The sequence below is a fragment of the Dendrobium catenatum genome, unplaced genomic scaffold, assembly GCF_001605985.2.
Source record: "Dendrobium catenatum unplaced genomic scaffold, ASM160598v2 fragScaff_scaffold_1446, whole genome shotgun sequence".
Taxonomy (NCBI): domain Eukaryota; kingdom Viridiplantae; phylum Streptophyta; class Magnoliopsida; order Asparagales; family Orchidaceae; genus Dendrobium; species Dendrobium catenatum.
Genome location: NW_021319908.1, coordinates 2,727,983 through 2,746,313, shown reverse-complemented (window position 1 = coordinate 2,746,313; position 18,331 = coordinate 2,727,983). Strand labels below are relative to the sequence as shown.

General features: G+C 35.8%; 1 long non-coding RNA gene across 1 annotated transcript; it reads right to left on the bottom strand.

The window, feature by feature from the left end:
* Positions 1-2,412: 2,412 nt before the first annotated feature.
* LOC114580969 lies at positions 2,413-13,811 on the bottom strand. The gene is made up of 3 exons (XR_003702763.1): positions 13,514-13,811; positions 2,718-3,028; positions 2,413-2,569 (listed from the first exon to the last, which is right to left on the bottom strand). It is a non-coding gene; the product is annotated as an uncharacterized LOC114580969 (long non-coding RNA).
* Positions 13,812-18,331: the final 4,520 nt, after the last annotated feature.

The following is an 18,331-nucleotide window of genomic DNA, read 5'->3' as shown; positions in this document are numbered from 1 at the left end:
ATGTGTGAACAGTGTAAGAGAGAAGAGAAACAAGGAGAGAGCAAGAGATAAGAGAGATTTGCACTTATTTCTCTCAACTTTCATAGTAAATTTCTTGATGTGGTGTAGCTCCGTGTTTTTTTTCCAAATTCAGAGTTTTTCCAAGTTAAATCCTGATATCTTTTTATTCTGTTGCTTTTACTTTCTTATTTGTTTCGTTACATGATTTACTTTCACAGTCGCAACAAATTGTGTAAAAAAAAAGATTTGAAAAGTTGTAAGGAAACCAACTGATTTCATAACAGCCTTTGCTATCTTTATTGAATAGTTAAATGGTAGCAAACATTGGAAGGATGCAGAAAAATAAAATAAAATAAAATTCTAAAATGTGCCGGCCCCACTCTTTCTTCCCATTGTTTCCCAGTTCTCTTTTTCCGCTTTCTTGTTTATTTGTTCTTTTTTAGAGGTCCTCAGCTACTGCCTAGCGGTGGGTATATTTCTCAATCATGAATTTTGAAATTTACAACGATGGCAAAAGAATATAGCCATCAATTGGGTTAACGTATATAAATTTCTTGTGTGATTGAGTTGACCATTTTCTACTTTTCGCTCTCTATAGTTGCATAGGTTTTGTTTTCTTCCCAACATTGTCTACTATGGACTGCAACAGCATTGACAACAACTTTTTATCCTCTAGATGCTCCTTTGTCAATTAGACCAAAAGTTGATTTAAGAACTAGAAAATAGTTGAAGTAAACCCCAAGATTTCATCAAGCAATGGATAGAACTTCTTAAGTACCTCAACTTTTCATCTGTATATAAATTAAAACTGTTCTTAATTAATTTTGCAAAAATGAAATAGCCGTACTTTAAAGGTTTATATCTAAATCAAAACTACATCATCGCTAAGGGTGTGATATTAGCATTAACTATATCATTTTTCCTGGCAAGAAAAGTACAAATTGTAGAGAACAAAAATAAAATTATGGCATTCAAGCTTTAGCAGATGGTTATGCATTCTTTGATTGGATGAAAAGCGATATAAAGCATGTAGAAATATTAGTGTTTTGTTTGATGAAAAAAAAAATACTGAGTAAAATTTTTTGAAGAATTTAATTCAAATTCACTTCATAGTTCATTTTTAATGTATTCAAAACTCAGTCATTTTTTGTTAAATTCCAAATATAAAGTATGTTAACTCTTTTGTCAACACTATTGTTGCTAGCCAACCACCACCATCATTGCCCGTCACCGCCGCCGCAGCTACCGCCGTAGCTACCACACCCACTGGCCACTATTGTCGGTCGCCACCACTGCCCACTGTTGTTGACCATCGAAACTTCAGCCTACTTCCATAGTTCATTTTTAACGTATTCAAAACTAGCTCATTTTTTTGTTAAATTTCAAATATACTGAAAATTAACTTTGTTGTCGACATCACTGACATTGACCAAACACCACCATCACTGCCTATCACCGCAATAGCAGCTACCATGCCCATCGCTGTCAACCACCACCACCACCCACTATTGCCAACCATCGCAACTTGCAGCTTACCTCCATAGTTCACTTTTAATGTATTAAAAAAACTTACTCATTTTTTGTTAAATTTCAAATACGCTACACGTTAACTCCTTTATTGACACCACTGTCGCTAGCCAACAACCACCATCACTACTTTTCATCACCACTGCAGCCTCTACACCCATCGTTATCAGCCGCACCTCCGCCCACTATTGCCCATCGCAACTTGTAGCCTACCTCCTCCCCCACCCCCTCTCCCTCGTCGATGACCGACCACCACCATCATTGAGCTTCAAACTTTTTTTTTTCCTTATAAGTAATCTCCTGTATTTATTTGAGACTAATCTAAACGACTCCAAACATTTCAAATACATTGCATTTTACTCTACATTCCTTTTTCCAACAAATCAATCAACCCCTTGGTGACGTTCACATAAATATGAACTGCTTAGATTTCTTACAAACATATAAAAATGAACTACTTAAATTTCCTAGAAACACGAATAGAAAATCAATCATTTGCTTAATGGACCCTATTTCTTCACTACAATTAGCTGTGTTTTCCCTTTCTTAGTTTTAGGCTCTCTAGATAGTTGTAAATAGAATGAGATAATGCCCCTAATTAATTTTAAACTCAAAAGATAGCCATCCATGACTTTGGAACCCTATAAACCCTCATAGTTGATTTATTTGTTTGCTTAATTAAGGACTCCAATTACAGAACGACATCCCATGTTACACATGATGGAAACTTTCTTTTACCACAACTCAAGTGCATATGCAAATCTGAAAATATAATAATAAAGCAAAAAGGAAAAATAATAGATAAAAGTAAATTTTGATGCACTAAAAGAAGTATACATTATAGTACTTCAGAGAAGAAGAAATAAAAGATTGCAAGCTAAATGTTATGTTAAAAACAATTACAATAGAAAACTTATAAGGAGGACATGGCAATAAAAGGTAGATGAGGAAACAAATTACCATATAGAAATGGACAATCAATAATTTCACGTGAAAACAAATTGCCAGCAGGATGCCTTAAGGTCGACACTTCTTTTTCTTCCTAACGAAATGGCAAAGAAAAGTTAAGATGCGTTGACTGCCGCAGAAGGCCAAGAAATTTATGTAAATGATGCATAAATTTTTCATTAAGAACCTCTACTTTAGTATGCATGAAATTAATTACTTAAGCTGGGCATATAGAGATCGACCTGCAGGAGCGTGGAACCCACCATGTGAGGTAGCAAAGTGGACATACACCATAAAATTTGATATGTAGATAGAAAAGATATTCCAGATTAGGCATCAGAAGCAGAAGTTGAGTTAGTCCCCACAAAGAGGTCACTTTCTCAAAAGCTGGCAACTGTTTGGATGTTTCTAGCCGTGAACTCGCATCTGATAGTCATCAGCTTCACAAATCTTTTCTATCCCATAGGCGGGCTGCTTGAATTCCAGTTCAACAACAATTGGTCCAGCTACAGAAGCTAATTACTCAACATTTTCATCAGTTATAGCTTTTCTTCTGTGGATAGGAAGAAAAGTTAAGCATGTTAATAGAAAGGAACAAAAATGAGGAAGGCCAATGGAAAAAGGGAGAAAAATGAAGCCTATAGCTAATCAATAAAAATCAAAAATCCTCTGTACATACATTTAAAGTTCATAATAACTTACAAAAAAGAAGGAATATTTGTAAGTGTTATTTTTGCAATTCAAGTATTTAGTTGATAATCATAATGTCAAAGAAACTTCATTGGAAAATTGAAAAACGATATTTCACTAGCCTATCTTTTCCACTATTTTGAGCAAAAAAAACAGTTTAATTCAAAGAATAATTGCAGGTCTTGCAGTATGATTGTTAGAATAACAAAAATGGTTATCAGCAATGATAGAAGGAAATCCAAGCAATATAGTTTGATACATGATAGGTTCCTTCTAGCTTTTTCTCAAAGCTATTTATTTGAAAAGAAAATAATAATGAAAGTGAGCTAAAGATCAAGAAAGCAATTTGTGACACTCATCCCATGAAAGAAGCTGTTAACAATGAACCTCACTACAACTTTCTTAGTTCGAAGGTAAGCTATCAAAAAAGCTTGTTATTTGTTTTTAGATCAATAATTAGTTAAATTTAATATGTTTTTACAACTTTGTTTACTTTCATGTATTCATGCGTAAATATATAGATTATGTGTACTTATATATGTATATTTGTATGAAGAAATGCATACACGAGCGTATGAAGAAATGCATATAAATGTGTGATGGGATGTTTTGTTCTAGAATTTATATAACATATTCAAATAATTTTTTTTTTACAAATAACTCGTGCTTAGCTTAATAAACAAACATGGTAAACATAAATAAAATATTTTAACTCATTTACTTACTAAGCCGAGCTGAATAACAGATGAGAGTTGAGCTTACTTGAGCTCGGCTTGTTTACACTCCTTAGAAGAGATTGAATCCAAGCTGCTTTATGTGATCGTGTAGCAGCAAAAAAGTACACTCCATCAATACCATACAGACTAATAGAGGGAAAAACGAAAGGACAGTCACTTTGTTGTATTATCACTTCTGAAATTCAACATGAGATCAATCTTCCTCGATGCACTTTCACTTCATTACAGAAAAATGATGTATAAGGTCTTCCATCAGCCAAAGCATCACGATGGAAAGTTCTGTGGTTAGCTTCATGATGTGCAAATTGAGGTTGGTCAGAATATGTCAACATTTTCATACTTGAACCCATCCTAATTATATCTGCATATCCGCTGTTTCAACTTACTTCATGACATTTTACCAGATATTTTCAGCTTCTTTGGCTAAATAATCCTCTACAAAAGTGACGTTGTTTCATTATGAAGACTTGTTATCCCACCCCTGTTTTATAAATTGCCCTGGGCTGCAACACTCAAGGAATTCCAAACATCTTCTTGGCATAAGTGGCTTGCAATAATTTTGATAAGGGAATAGAGTGTTGGAATGAAAAAAGCTTTTGGAACAAGAGAAGGCTAAAGAGAAGAAAGAAGCTATAAATTTTATTTATCACTTTTTGCTTGATACAAACTCAAAGCACCACTACTATTTATACTAGTAATACACTGTTAGGATTGTGTCATCATATTTCAATCTAATGGTTACAAATGACTCTCTAGAGTATTTTCATATCTTCTGTCATAAATGACATTAAATGACTATTCTAAACTTTTCTAATAATTACTCCATAAAAGATTTCTAAAGTCTTCTTCAATAGATTACTCTAGATTATGAACTTCAAACAAAAGCCCAAATAACAATGGGCCAAATTAAGTTTAATTTCCAACATCCTCCTTAAATTTAATTTTGGAACTCCAAGCAAATTGCTCATCTTGATATAGTCTTCATACTTGAGCGGATTGTTGAAGATGTCAACAATTTGGTCTTGTGACTTCACATATTCCGCTTGCACTCCTTCATTATAATGGATTCTCTGATATAGTGATAGCGTGTATTAATGGGTTTGCTTCTATCATGAAAAACTGGATTTTTGGCTAATGCTATTACAGACTTATTATCAACATGAATCTTCGTTGCATTTTATTGAGGTAAGTTTAATTCTTTTAACAATTTTCGAAGCCAAATTGCATGACAAACACAAGATGTTGCAGCTACGTACTCTACTTCGCAAGTAGATAGAAGAACAATTGGTTGTTTATTTGACATCCAGGTGAAAGTTGTATCTCCCATGAAGAACACATAACCAGTGGTGTTCTTACTATCATCCATGTCGTCAGCCCAATCACTGTCGCTATATCCTACAAGTCTAAAATCATTAGACGTGGAGTAGAGTAAGCCAAAGTGAAATTTACCTTTGATATAGCGTAGGATTTTTTTAGTAGTCTTTAAGTGGCTGGTAGTTGGAGTCTCCATATAGCGACTGACAAGTCCGACAGCATAGAGAATATCAGGCATTGCTCATGTTAAGTAGTGCAAACTCCCAACTAGGCTCTTGAAAAATGTAGAATCGACACTTTCTCATTCATCGTGATTTGATAGCTTAACTCCACATTCAATAGGAGTATTTATAGGTTTGCAATTATCCATCTTGAACTTCTTCAGCATCTCCTTTGCATAGCTTTCTTGTGAGATAAATATTCTATCTTCCATTTGATGGACTTCAATGCCCAAGTAATAGGCCATCAGCCCAATATCAGTCATCATGAATTCCTTAGTCATTGCTTGTTTGAATTCTTGAAATACTATTTGATTATTTCCGGTGAAGATCAAATCATCAACGTTTAAACTAACGATTAAGACATCATTATTCTTTTTTCTTTATGTAAAGAACATGTTCATAAGGACATTTTATAAAATATTTATCATGTAAGTACTTATCTATCCGACTATTCTATGCTCTTGATGCTTGTTTCAACCTATTTAGAGACTTTTTTAATTTTAAAATTTTATCTTCTTGACTTTCAACTTCGTATCCTGGTGGTTGTTGAATATATACTTGTTTTTCAAGAAGGATGATTTTCCATTTGATGTATCTTCCATTTATTTTGAGCTGCCAAGGTGATGATTAGGCTAATTGTTTCTTAAGTAAGCAACATGAGCAAATACCTCATCATAAAGAAAAAAAGAAATTTTCACGGGTTAAGAAATAGAAATTTCACCTCGAGTTTCCCTCACTCTCACTCTTGAGGGTTGTTTTAGCGGAAGAGTACTTTCAACAAACTTAATGACGCCAATAAAAGACATAGGACGCCTGCAGTATTGCCCAACGAAAACTTAATCGAAAAGACAGAAGTCGGTGGAAGTTGAAGAACTTGGCACTGTCCGGAGGTTTGATACTCGTCAATGGCTGTCGCCAAAGTAAAGAGGATCCGGTCGACGTAGTTGTCAACGGTGTGGTCGATCTCCAAGTTGAGGTCGAAGAAAGATGATCTCAACACATCACTACTCTTCCTTGACAATCGTATATGAATCCATAGTCTTGTTTAGGATCGGCCATTCATGGGGAACGTAGGCCGAGTGGTGGTGTATCTTCCTTTTTGGACGGTAGATGAAGCAAGGGAGAAGAGAGGTAATGAAGGAGATAGAGGCTTGGAGGGTTTCGGCCAAGGCTAGGAGAGGCTCCTCTAATTTTAGATTTAGGGTTATGGAAGGGAGAGGGAAAATAACTTCAAAATATGGAAAATAACTTCAAAATTTGAAATTTAATTTAGATTTTTTGGTTGAATTTGAATAGGGGAATTTGAAATTTGAATTCAGGGGAAAAGAAGGAGGGAAGGGGTGAGTATTATCCCCTAATTTAGGGTTGTAATTGGGGAAAGAAATAAAGGAGAGATGGGGAGAGAGGGGGCTAGCCAAAGGAGGGGAGGGATAAACGTCCACATTCAATGTGTGTGGATCCTTGCATTAATTGTTGATTGGGGAATCAAATCTAAATTAATTTCAGATTTGTGGTAATTGGGAAACTTCCTAAAATATGAAATATTAATTAGGAAAAATTTTGAAATTCAAATTTATTTGAGTTTCAATTAGGGGACTTTCCAAATTAGCAATGTGCTAATTTAGGAAAGTAGTAAAGCCTAATTTGAAATTGGAATCAAGGGCATTGGGAGGAGGTTGGTTGGCGGCAAAGGGTGAAGGGGCCTTGGTGGGTTGGCCGGCGGCTATGGAAGTGGGAAAAGGATTAGGGCCGACGGTTTGGGTATAGAGGGGAGGTGGCCGGTGGTGTGGGAGGAGGAGGGAGTGGTGAACGACGGTTTGGGAGAAAGGGAATGTATTCGGCGGCTTGGTGAGAAAAAGGGTGGGGAAGGGGAGACAGAGAGCCCGGACTCTTCCGACGGCTGTCGGGTATTGCTTTCGCCCTCTATCAGGGTTCTCTCTTCTCTTAAGAGATCACAAAGAAATGAAGAACAAGAGCTGAAATTTCATTCATCAATCATCATCCTATTACAAAGCTAGGGTCTTCATATATAGGCCTCAAGGAACAAAAGACACAAAGACGAACTGGCCTATAAGCTACAACATCAACAAATCCCTCTCAGGGGTACAATGGTAAAACCAGAACATAAATAAAATAAAAGACATAAATGCATCACAAATAAAGACTCCTAATCGTAGCCGTTGATCTACGATGTATCATCTGATAGACGAGCCAGAATCTCTTGCTGATGTCCTCATCGCTTACCCTTCCCGGGGCCTGAAAATAAAGCAAAAGCAGGAATGAGCTAACACAGCTCAGCATGCTATCGTAGCCTAAAACAGAAATCAGTAACCAAAACCAAAAGAATTGAGATAATTGTGATGAATTATAATTATATAAATACTAAAATGAATAGAATTATAAACAAATACTTCATAACAGAATCTCACCTCGGTAGCCCATTGGCTCCGACATAACAACACTTAGATAACAAAATCTCACCGGCATAATAGAATCCCATCTCAGTTGCCCACTGGCGCCGGCATAATAGAATCCCACCTCGACAACCCACTGGTGTTGGCATAATAAAATCCAACCTCAATCGCCAACTACCGCCGTAATAACATAATCTCACCTCGATCGCCCACTAGCACCAGCATCACATCACAACACCTCACAACATATTTTTCAATGCATTGCATTAATTAAAACACAATTGTATTGAATTCAAACATTGTCAAAATGTCCCTACGATAGACAACATAAATACTAGTGAGTAAAAATTTATAATTTTCAAACATAACAAAATTACCACAAATTGTGTAAAACATCATTCTAAAGCTTTAATTGAATTAAAGCATTATTTTTTGATGTTAAAATAATTTTTAAGTATATAAAAATAGTTGTTTTTTCAAAATCATTAAACGAAAAATTTCCGGAATATACTCAAAATATTCGTAATCATAATCTCTATAATACATAAAAAGTTATGCGTTGAAAATTTTACCAAAAAAAATTATCGTCATTTTTCGGTAACGAAAATATAAATTTAATCGGAAAAATATCGAAAACACAAAATTATTGAAATCTGAAATTGGCAAAACATAACCTATCTCGAGACAAATAAATTTCCCAACTAGGTCGACAGATAAAAATCGCTCTGCAGCTACTAAAATCTATCTTCCTTTTTCTTTCTACTCTCTTTTATCTTTTTTCTCCCAAAATTCTTTCTCTATTAACGCGAATGAAATAAATAAAATGATTTAAATGGCTTTAATATTAAGTGACTTTAGATATTTTATAAAATAATGATATTATAATGAATTTTCAGTAATAAAATTATAAAAATTCTATTACGGATTTTAAAAATTTTAGAAAAATATCTATAAATAAATTATTTTATTTTAAAAATTCAGGTGAAATCGATTTGCAAAACAAATACCTGATAATCCCGAACTCTCCACTTCTACGGATAGGTGCATATTTCTTAAAGAATTTTACCAGTGCTAAAAAATATGAAATAATTTGGGAAACTAAAACGCAATAATAGAGATGTTATGGAGAAGACGGTTTATTATTTGGGCTTATAATGACTCCTAAATAATTTGTTTTACTGTTGCAGGTCAAAATACAGTTTTAAAATTTTTTAGTTATAACAGAAACTACGAGCTCGTGAGGTCCCATTCTTGTACATGAGGTCGGACATAATCACAAGAGAGGCCGCGGGATCGAAGGCAGAGGGTTTTGCAACTGGATTGGGCTGTTGGAGGCGGTCCTATTTGCGGGTTGAACGCGTAGAGGGCGTGATAGCCGCTTAGGGCGTGGGCGCGGTCTGGGTACAAAAGTGGGCCGCCTGAGTGCGGTCAGACCTAGGCAAGGGCTAACAATTGCAAGCTGTGGTGCGGGGCACGCGGGCGGACAGCAGGTTATGGGGAACACAGGCATGCCTGAGGTGCTTGAGAGAGGCTACGCAGAGCAAGGGGGTGAGAGCAGGGTGTAAGTGTGCGCAGTGAGCAGGGCTAGCTAGAAACAATAGGAGCAGTGCACAGAGTTGGTTGGATGGGATGCAGTGTGTCGGGGGGATGCAGTCGTCTTAAAGTGGAGCAGAGCATGCGTGAGCGGGAACGTGCGGGTAGGAATGTGGAGTGCAAGCAAGTGCGGGGTTGCGGCTTTGCTACTCGGGTAAAGTTCTTGACCATGTAAATACAAATATTCAAAATCGACAAATTTACTTGTGAAAATGATTTCGGCTTATGGAGAATCAAAATGAAATCTCTCGTTGTTTATCAAGGAACCTTTGAGACAATCTCTAGGGAAGATATGACTGTTGTGACTGACAGGGTAAGGGCTAGGCAAACCCAATTGAGGGAACTAGCCGAATAGAGTTATGTTATAGAAGTTTGGGAGAAACTAGAGTCGTTGTACTTGAAGAGATCATTGGTCAACCGGCTGTATCTAAAGAAAGATGTATACACACTGCGGATGAATGAAGGTAAAGACCTGAAAAAGCACATTGATGAATTTAACAAAATTTTCCTTGACCTTAAAAAAATAGATGTCAAGATTGAGGAAGATCAAGATATTATTCTCTTATTCTTTTCCAAAGTAATACGGGAATGTAATTGATATATTACTATATGGAAAGCAAACATTGACCATGGTCGAGGTAAAGTCAGTTTTGGTGTCCAAACAACTTCAGTGTAGAAATGAGGATAAAGAAGAATGTGTTGGCGACATCCTGATAGCAATAGAAAGACACGAGTAAAGTAAAAAAAAAACATTTCTACATACATAAAGAATGGCATTTCAACAAAAATTGTCCAGATTTGTTGAAGCGGAAAGGAGCTACACCCAAAGATGACGCCAACATGGTTGAGACGTCAAATGGAGTCATATGGAGTGACTCAAATGTTTTGTAAATCTGAATCAAGGTGGAGTTTGTTGTGATTGATTCAAGATTTGTTGTTGTACTTTCTTTAGTTAGGTTCATATGTAGCCCCTTGTACTAGCTTGCTTAGTTTCTTGTGTAGCCCTTTGTGTTACCATTTGTGTCTATATATAGACTCCATTAGTATGTAATAAGGTAACAAAAAATAGAAAAAACCTCTCTCTGATTTTCCCTGTTGTCTTCTCTCTTCTCCCTTACAACTCTCTCCCATTCAAGAAGGAGAATCAAGAAGAAGCTTCTTCCTCATCCTAGATCCAACAAAAAGCAATAGTCTCTAGTTGCATAGTTAAACCAGATCTTCAAATATATTCATTCAATATAAATAGTTAAATAAAAGAAAATTCCTGATGTTTCAATCATAGCCCGATTTTTTCTTTATACCTGCCTTAGCAACCGTGAATTTATGATCTAATCATCAAAACATTTTAACAGGATTAAAATCAAACAAAACTTTATTCAACAAATTTGTGAAGTATTCATAGTTTGGAATTCAACAAAGAGCATATATGAGATATATTAAAAAAAAGGGAAATTTACATACATACAACTTTATAACATCCTATTTACATATCTAACACCTAAAACTTTAATATTACATCCATACCACCCTATATTATTTTAATATCAAATATACCACTTATATTTCTTTCCTACCACTCATATATTTCATTTCTACCACTCATATTTTGTATGAAAATGAACTATGGGTGGTATTTATGTAATATTAAAGTTTTAGGTGTTAAATATGTAAATAGAATAGTATTAAGTGGTATGTATGTAAAACTCACAACAACAACAATGAGACCCTATACTTATTTTACTTTTATCACTAATAAAAGAAAATATGACTTAGCACTACATAAAAATGTGGTGACGATTACTAGCAGCAGCCACTTTGCCTATCTACCCACTCAACCACATGATCAAAACCATCTAAGCTAACTATCACCCGACACATGTAAAGTAGCATGTTTCTATTAAACTATTATCACAGTTTATATATAGTGCATAAAGGTTTGTAAGCAAACTAATGAAAATGCATATAGAACACAGCCGCTACTATGAAGGTCTTTGTTCTCTATTTTCCACAGCAAACATTATCTGCTTAGTTTGTTTTCTTACATGTATTCTACTGTCTATTCATGGATCAATCAGCATCATCACAATTTGGGATGCAATTTCCCCAACACCCAGCTCTTAAGTTTGTCATCTCAAATATCAAAACCATTGTTTCAACACAACTCTCCAATAAAAACTATACCATGTGGAAATCCCAAATTCTCAAACTATTTCGCCTAAATGGTTACTAAGGATTCCTGGATGGAACCTCCATTGCAACAAACCGTCTGTTGATTACCTCCGATAGACACTCTACTCCAAACCCAGCATACACCCAATAGGTTCTCATAGAGCAAAACCTTGTCGTAGCTATCTATTCTACTACTCTCACAACTACAGTTCTTCCGTATGTTCTTCACATCGACTCATGCAATGAAATTTGGTCTGCAATTGAATGTCGACTTCAAGCCACCAATCGTTCCCGAGTCCTTCAGCTCAAAAACGAGCCCCATATCATCTCAATGAAAAACTAACCAATGACCTAATATCTCACAGCCATAAAGACTCTAGTTGACAAAATTGCAACTATGAATCGACCATTGATTTTGAGACACCATCCTCTATACCCCAATGGCTTACCTTCTTCCTACCAAGCTTTCAAAACTTCAATCAAAACCAAACTTAAAAAATTAGCCTTGAGGACATTTACTCTCTTCTCATTAGTGAAGAAATAAACCTAGCCACCGAAGCATCGTAGGAGCAAAACTCCCTGCTTTCGATTCTAAAATTGCTCTTAGCACTACCCGCGGTAGAGGTTATTATGGTAACCGCAAAAACTACTCCCAATGCTCTGCTCATGAATTACCTCACACTACTGGAGCTCGGTCAGTATCCAACCCTCAGTCTACCAAATTTGCAATAAACATGGGCACATAGCTTCCAAATGCTAGCATCACCTGAATATCAACTACAGCTCATTATTCCCTTTATCTCAATCCAGAGCTTTGTCGGCAAGACCATCCAAACCAACAACAAACTGGTTTATTGACTCAGAGGCTTCATCAGCTTCATCTAACCTCACCTCTCATATGGATAACCACCACATACCAAGGCATGGATCAAATTACAATTGGAAATGGGAGCTCCTTACCCATCGCCAATACCAGTAAAGGTTTGTTGCCTACCCCTCATAGTAAGTTTAATATTTCCCCACTCCTTCATGTTCCATCTCATTCTCATATTATCTTCTCTATCTCCAATCTCACATCTAACAACAATATCTAATTTTCCTTGATGCGTTTGGTTATCAAATCAAGGACCAGTGAACCAACCAACTTCTTGTCGCAAGTCCATGCCGTAACGGACTCCATCATCTTCAAATCTCTCCTCAGCAACCCGTCCGCTCAGCCTTGACAGCTTCAGTGTCCATAACCCTTCACTGGCATCATTACCTGGATAACCCTCATCATAAGTCAGCACCAACATCTCCAAATGCAATCACCCTCTTGACATTCAAGTTACTGCCAATATTTGCATTTCTTATAAGGCCTCCAAAGTCATAAATTATTGTTTGTTAAATCTAGTAGTCACAAGCTTTTACCACTAGAGCTAATACATTCTAATGTATGGGGTCCTTCCCCAATTATCTCACATCAAGGATATAAATATTATGTTGTTTTGATCGATAATTTCTCACACTTTATTTGGTTAATTCCTCTCCAAAATAAATATGAAGTTCCTTTTCACTTCATTCATTTCTAAACATTTATTGAAAATCAGCTACCATATAAAATAAAATGCTTACAACCCGATGGTGGCACTGAATATCACAACAAAGAGCTTTGCACTTTCCTCAACACCCACGGCATTCTACATCAAATCAGCTGCCAAAGCCAAATGGCCAAACTGAACGCAAACACCAGCGTTTATTTATTACTATAACCTTACTTCATGTCGCCAACCTTTCCTATTACCTGTGGCCCGACACTGTCAAGGCAGTCGTCTACCTAATTAACCAAATGTCATCCACTGTAACCAAGAACAAGTCTCCCTATTAACTACTATTTAAACAAAACCCACAATATTCTCACCTTCGAGCCTTCAGCTATGCCTGCTTTCCGTGCATACCACCTCCTCAACGTCACAAATTCGCCCTTTGCTCAACTCCATGCGTCTTTCTTCGCTATTCAGATACTCATAAAGGCTACAAATGCATGGATCCTCAAACTGGCCGCCTCATCGTTGACGAATCCGCATTTCCCTACCATCACTCAACCCCTCCGCATGATCACCTGCAGGCACGACTTCCCAAAGCAAGCAAATGTTAGGTTACGAGCTCGGGGAAGAGGGCGGCTGCTCGCTGCTAATGTCATGAGACCGCCGAGGATGGTCGAAATATACCGCCAAACCAAGACTACTTAATCAGAGGAACACAAGTGTGGATTGAGGGAGAAGGCTAGTGAGCTCGCAAGGCGCTCAGCTGTTTTGGAGGGTATATATCATCAAAAAATTATTTTGATTGGGCAAGAATCTAGACGCAAAATCAAGTTGTAAACTCCAAAAACTAATCAGGATCATCTGAATCCTGATTTCAGATAACTTAAAGTCAAATCGAATGTCTCCAAAATGCGAACCAAACCCGAGCTCAAATCGGTCCAAATCAAATACTCAAAGCCCCTTTTGAAAGTTTCAAACCATAATTTGGATTACCAAAAGGTTTCCAAATGTAACATACTTATAATTGAATCGAGCGGCTCAACGAGACGAATCCAGCGAGCTCATGATCGTCGAATTCGGATATCGTTAAGACATTCAAATGCCAAGTAAAAGGTCCACAATATATAAATTTTACGCAATATAAATGCCTTTTACCTGGTGCGAGTATCAAGATGGCATATTAAGTCTTTTCATTTAAAATATTCAATGCAACAGAGAATCCAATTCATACATATTAGTGTTGATTAATACAATAAATGATACTCTTGTTGTAATTCATGTTTGTTATACAATTTATTATTTCCATGTTAATTTAAATAATACATAACAATTATTTATAAATGTACTTACACTATATGATTGTGAGCATGTCATTAAAATCCTATTGGATTTTGGCTAAAAACTCTATAGAAAATTATTGAATTTCTTTGGGTTGTTGTTTCTTCCTGATAATAGGTATTTGATAAATTGATTATAGTTATATACATATAATGTATTAATATATAAAATTGGAAATGAGTTAAAATAATAAATGACATAAAAGTCATTCTGAGGTACCTGTACCTATTGTGATGCATTTGTAAGCATTATAATGATTTGGCATTATTTGACATATACACCAACATACTAGAATTTCTTGTAGGAGATATAAGATGTGTCATTGCTATTTTGATATAGTGACTATAAGTTACTATTTCATCTTTTGATTGTTCATACTGCACGTCTTATTCCTTTGACATTTTTGATTTAATAGATATGAGCTACTTGTTAAGTTTGATTTATCAAACTCACTCATTGTTACTTTTTTGTAGCAGATCTTCTAGGAGTGCTAGGTGGACTGCCGCTTCAGGACCAGAGCTATTAACAACAGAGATTATAGTTGGTACTTTTATATGTTTAGTAGGTTTTTTATGTTTGCTTTTGAGGATTTGGTAGTTTTCTTAAATATTGTTTTTTTCTTTCATACTTCATTTACTTGTTTTAATACCATTATGTGGGTGTATTATTCATTTGATTATTTATTTAATAAAATGAATATTTAATTTTCTTTCCATTGTTTACTATGGCATATATATATTTTGTTGTCTCCATTTGTATATGCATGTTTCTCTTTGTGAGTGCAAAATAAGTATTTATATCCCTTTATCGTATCACGTGTTACCGGGGTGTGTTGCCTTCTCGACCCAGGGTGTGACATTTAATCACTCTTCATCTATAAATTGCCTAATTTTCCCTTATTTAATGACAAAATTATGTCCACCATCTCCGTTTGCTTGTCAAGTTTAGGTCAACCAAATCATTCCATCATACTAATCCCTATTACATAATGTTTATCATGATCCTTCAATTGCTTGATAAATCTAGTTCATTCGATTATTTACTTTTTTAGACCCAATAATTAACATTACTTCCACATAAAATATGTTACATCAAGATCTTTAGATTCTATTCACCATCACAACAAACACTTAGCACAATTATAATCATTTATGTTATATTAATACTCTCCCATATTGAGGTAGGGCTTCCCTTTTATTGTAGAATTATAACGACTACAAAATATATTAATACTCTCCCATATTAAGATAAGGATTTTTTTTAATTAGCTATGCAAATCTTACAATGGACAAATTTAATTTATCATATTTGAGATTCTTGTTAAACAAAATACATCTCGATCAATAGCATTTTGATATTTTGATCAATAATAAAATTAATACAGAGTCATGCAAACACTAAGACCTATTTTATACCAAAATGAGAATTGTCTTCCTCAATTGGCCAAAGGATGGAGAACCAAGCCATATTACTCTTAAGATTCAAGTTGAATAATCGCGCCCTTCGATATGTTCAATAAATCAATGAAAAATATAGATTTGAAGATTAGCGCCTATGAAGAAATGTTATGATGATCGATTGAATGTTCATGCTTTAAAAATAACATTGACAAACGGTTTGAATTAGAAGATTAAGTTGCTTTTTCAATGTGATTGTACTTCTAGAAGGTCGATCGATTGATATATATATGAATTTTGATGTGATTGTTTAAAAAATTTAAAATAATATTATCCAATACAAATCTCATTGTATGTTTGAATATGCCGTTAGTTTAAAAAAATAATCACATTTTTAAAGACATATCAACATTAGTTTTGTTCCGTCCTGAAATATTTACGATGGTAGAGAGTGATATAATTTAGCGTCTTGGCTTTGTACAAAGATATAACACAAAAAAAAATAAAAGAGTATGTTATAATGTTTATAAGTGACACCATAAATTTTATATGAAAACTCATGAAAAGGAGAAAAACCATGGGGTCTGATCCAATTTTATTGAATCCACTAATGTTTGCAATTGATTACAAATGGGCCTTTCTTAGGAGGAAGATCTTGGCTCGATGTAGTAAATATACATCATATAAAGTGCATTATATGGTGGGGGTTGGAAGAATCAGTGTTGATATGTTTGTTTGGGTGGCAATATCATAGTTGATGAGCGATATAGGTTGGAAGAACCGTAGTTAGATGACGGTGGTCGGAAGGGCAGTAGTCGAGTGACGAAGGTAAAAAAGACCATATTTTGACAATGGTGATTTGGAAGGACCATAGGTGGGCAACAGTGATAAAAAAGAGCGTAAACTGTAATATACGGGAGATGGATGTCAGAAGGATTGTAGTTGGCGGGAGACGAAGGTTTAGAAGGACTATAGTTGACGATGTGGTTGGAAGGATCAAAGTTGGTGGGCCACAGAGGTTAGGATGATCGTAGTTGACGACGATGGTCATAAGGACTATAGTTAGCAGGCGACGGTGGTCGAAAGGATTGTAGTCGGTGGGCGACGGTCATTGGAAGGACTGTAGTCGGCAAGATACATAGGTAAAAAAGGACCGTAGTTTGTGGGCAACTAAGGTCAGGAGGATCATAGTTGGCGATGGTGGTCCAAATGACCATAATCTATAGTCGATGATGGTCAGAAGGACAGTAGTCGGCAGTCGATGATGATTCTAAAGAACTCCAGCGGTGGTCGGTGAACGAACAAAAGTCTAGTGATTGTTGACGAACAGGCGTAAATCCGACGGTGGTTTGGAAGAACTCTAACGGTGATCGACTAATGGGCAGAAGTCTGTTGGTGATCGACAAAAGGGGTGGAAGTCCAACAGTGGTATGGAAGAACTCTGACGGTGGTCGACGAATGGATGAAAGTTTGGTGGTGGTCAGGAAGAACTATAACGATAGTCGGCGGCTTCCCCCCTTCTCCATCCTCTCATGAAAAGAATGGGGGCTATTTATAGTTTTTTGAGAGTGACATGACTTCTAAATATGTGAAAGATTTAGGCCAATATGAGAGTGGTTTGAATGGATGACCGATATTGATCCCATTGATTGTCGATTGTTTATTGATCATTTGAAAGTCTTAATGATATCAGGATTTAGCGATATTGGGCTCATTGGATTCGTCTTGTTGAGTCGCTCGATTTGACTACAAGCATGCCTTATTCAACCATCATTTGATTATCCAATTAATGCTTTGGACACTTGATTTAGATTCATTTGGACTCGGATTGAATCAAATTTGGTGTTATTGGGTTCATCCTTGAGATATACAATTTGACTATAAGTTTGTTGAAGTTGGAGATAAGATGATCCCCATTTAAATATTGGAAGTTTCAATCTTATATATTGCATCGAGATTCGTGCTTGGTCAAGAAGATTTTTGATGAGGTATCAAGTTCTTTTATCAATTAACATCAAATTACAAACTTATCATTTTTAATAAAATAAAATTAGTAATTAAACAATTAAATTAACCCTAAACTATCAATTCATACAAAATGGAAAATATTCCTTGGCAATCCAATATTTCGACCAATGAAAGGCGTAATTGCCCTTCTATTATTCTGCTCCCGCTTCGCGCGCGTAGATTGTTAAAATAACGAACCGTGTAGGGCAGTCTCGTCCAGGAAAATTTCATCATCCCGCGCTAATTCAAAATTCGAAACAGCGCGGCGTCAAGTGGGCCCAAGAATCGCATGAGAAATATGCAAATGGAGGGCTTAGAAAATTTTTTTGTTACTTTTCTACCCGAGGTTCGTATTATCTCTAAACGCGTGAAGGTCTAAAAAGTAAGAGAGGGAAAATTTAGGACCTTACACATAATTTCTCATTTCATCGTTAAAAATTTACCGAATTA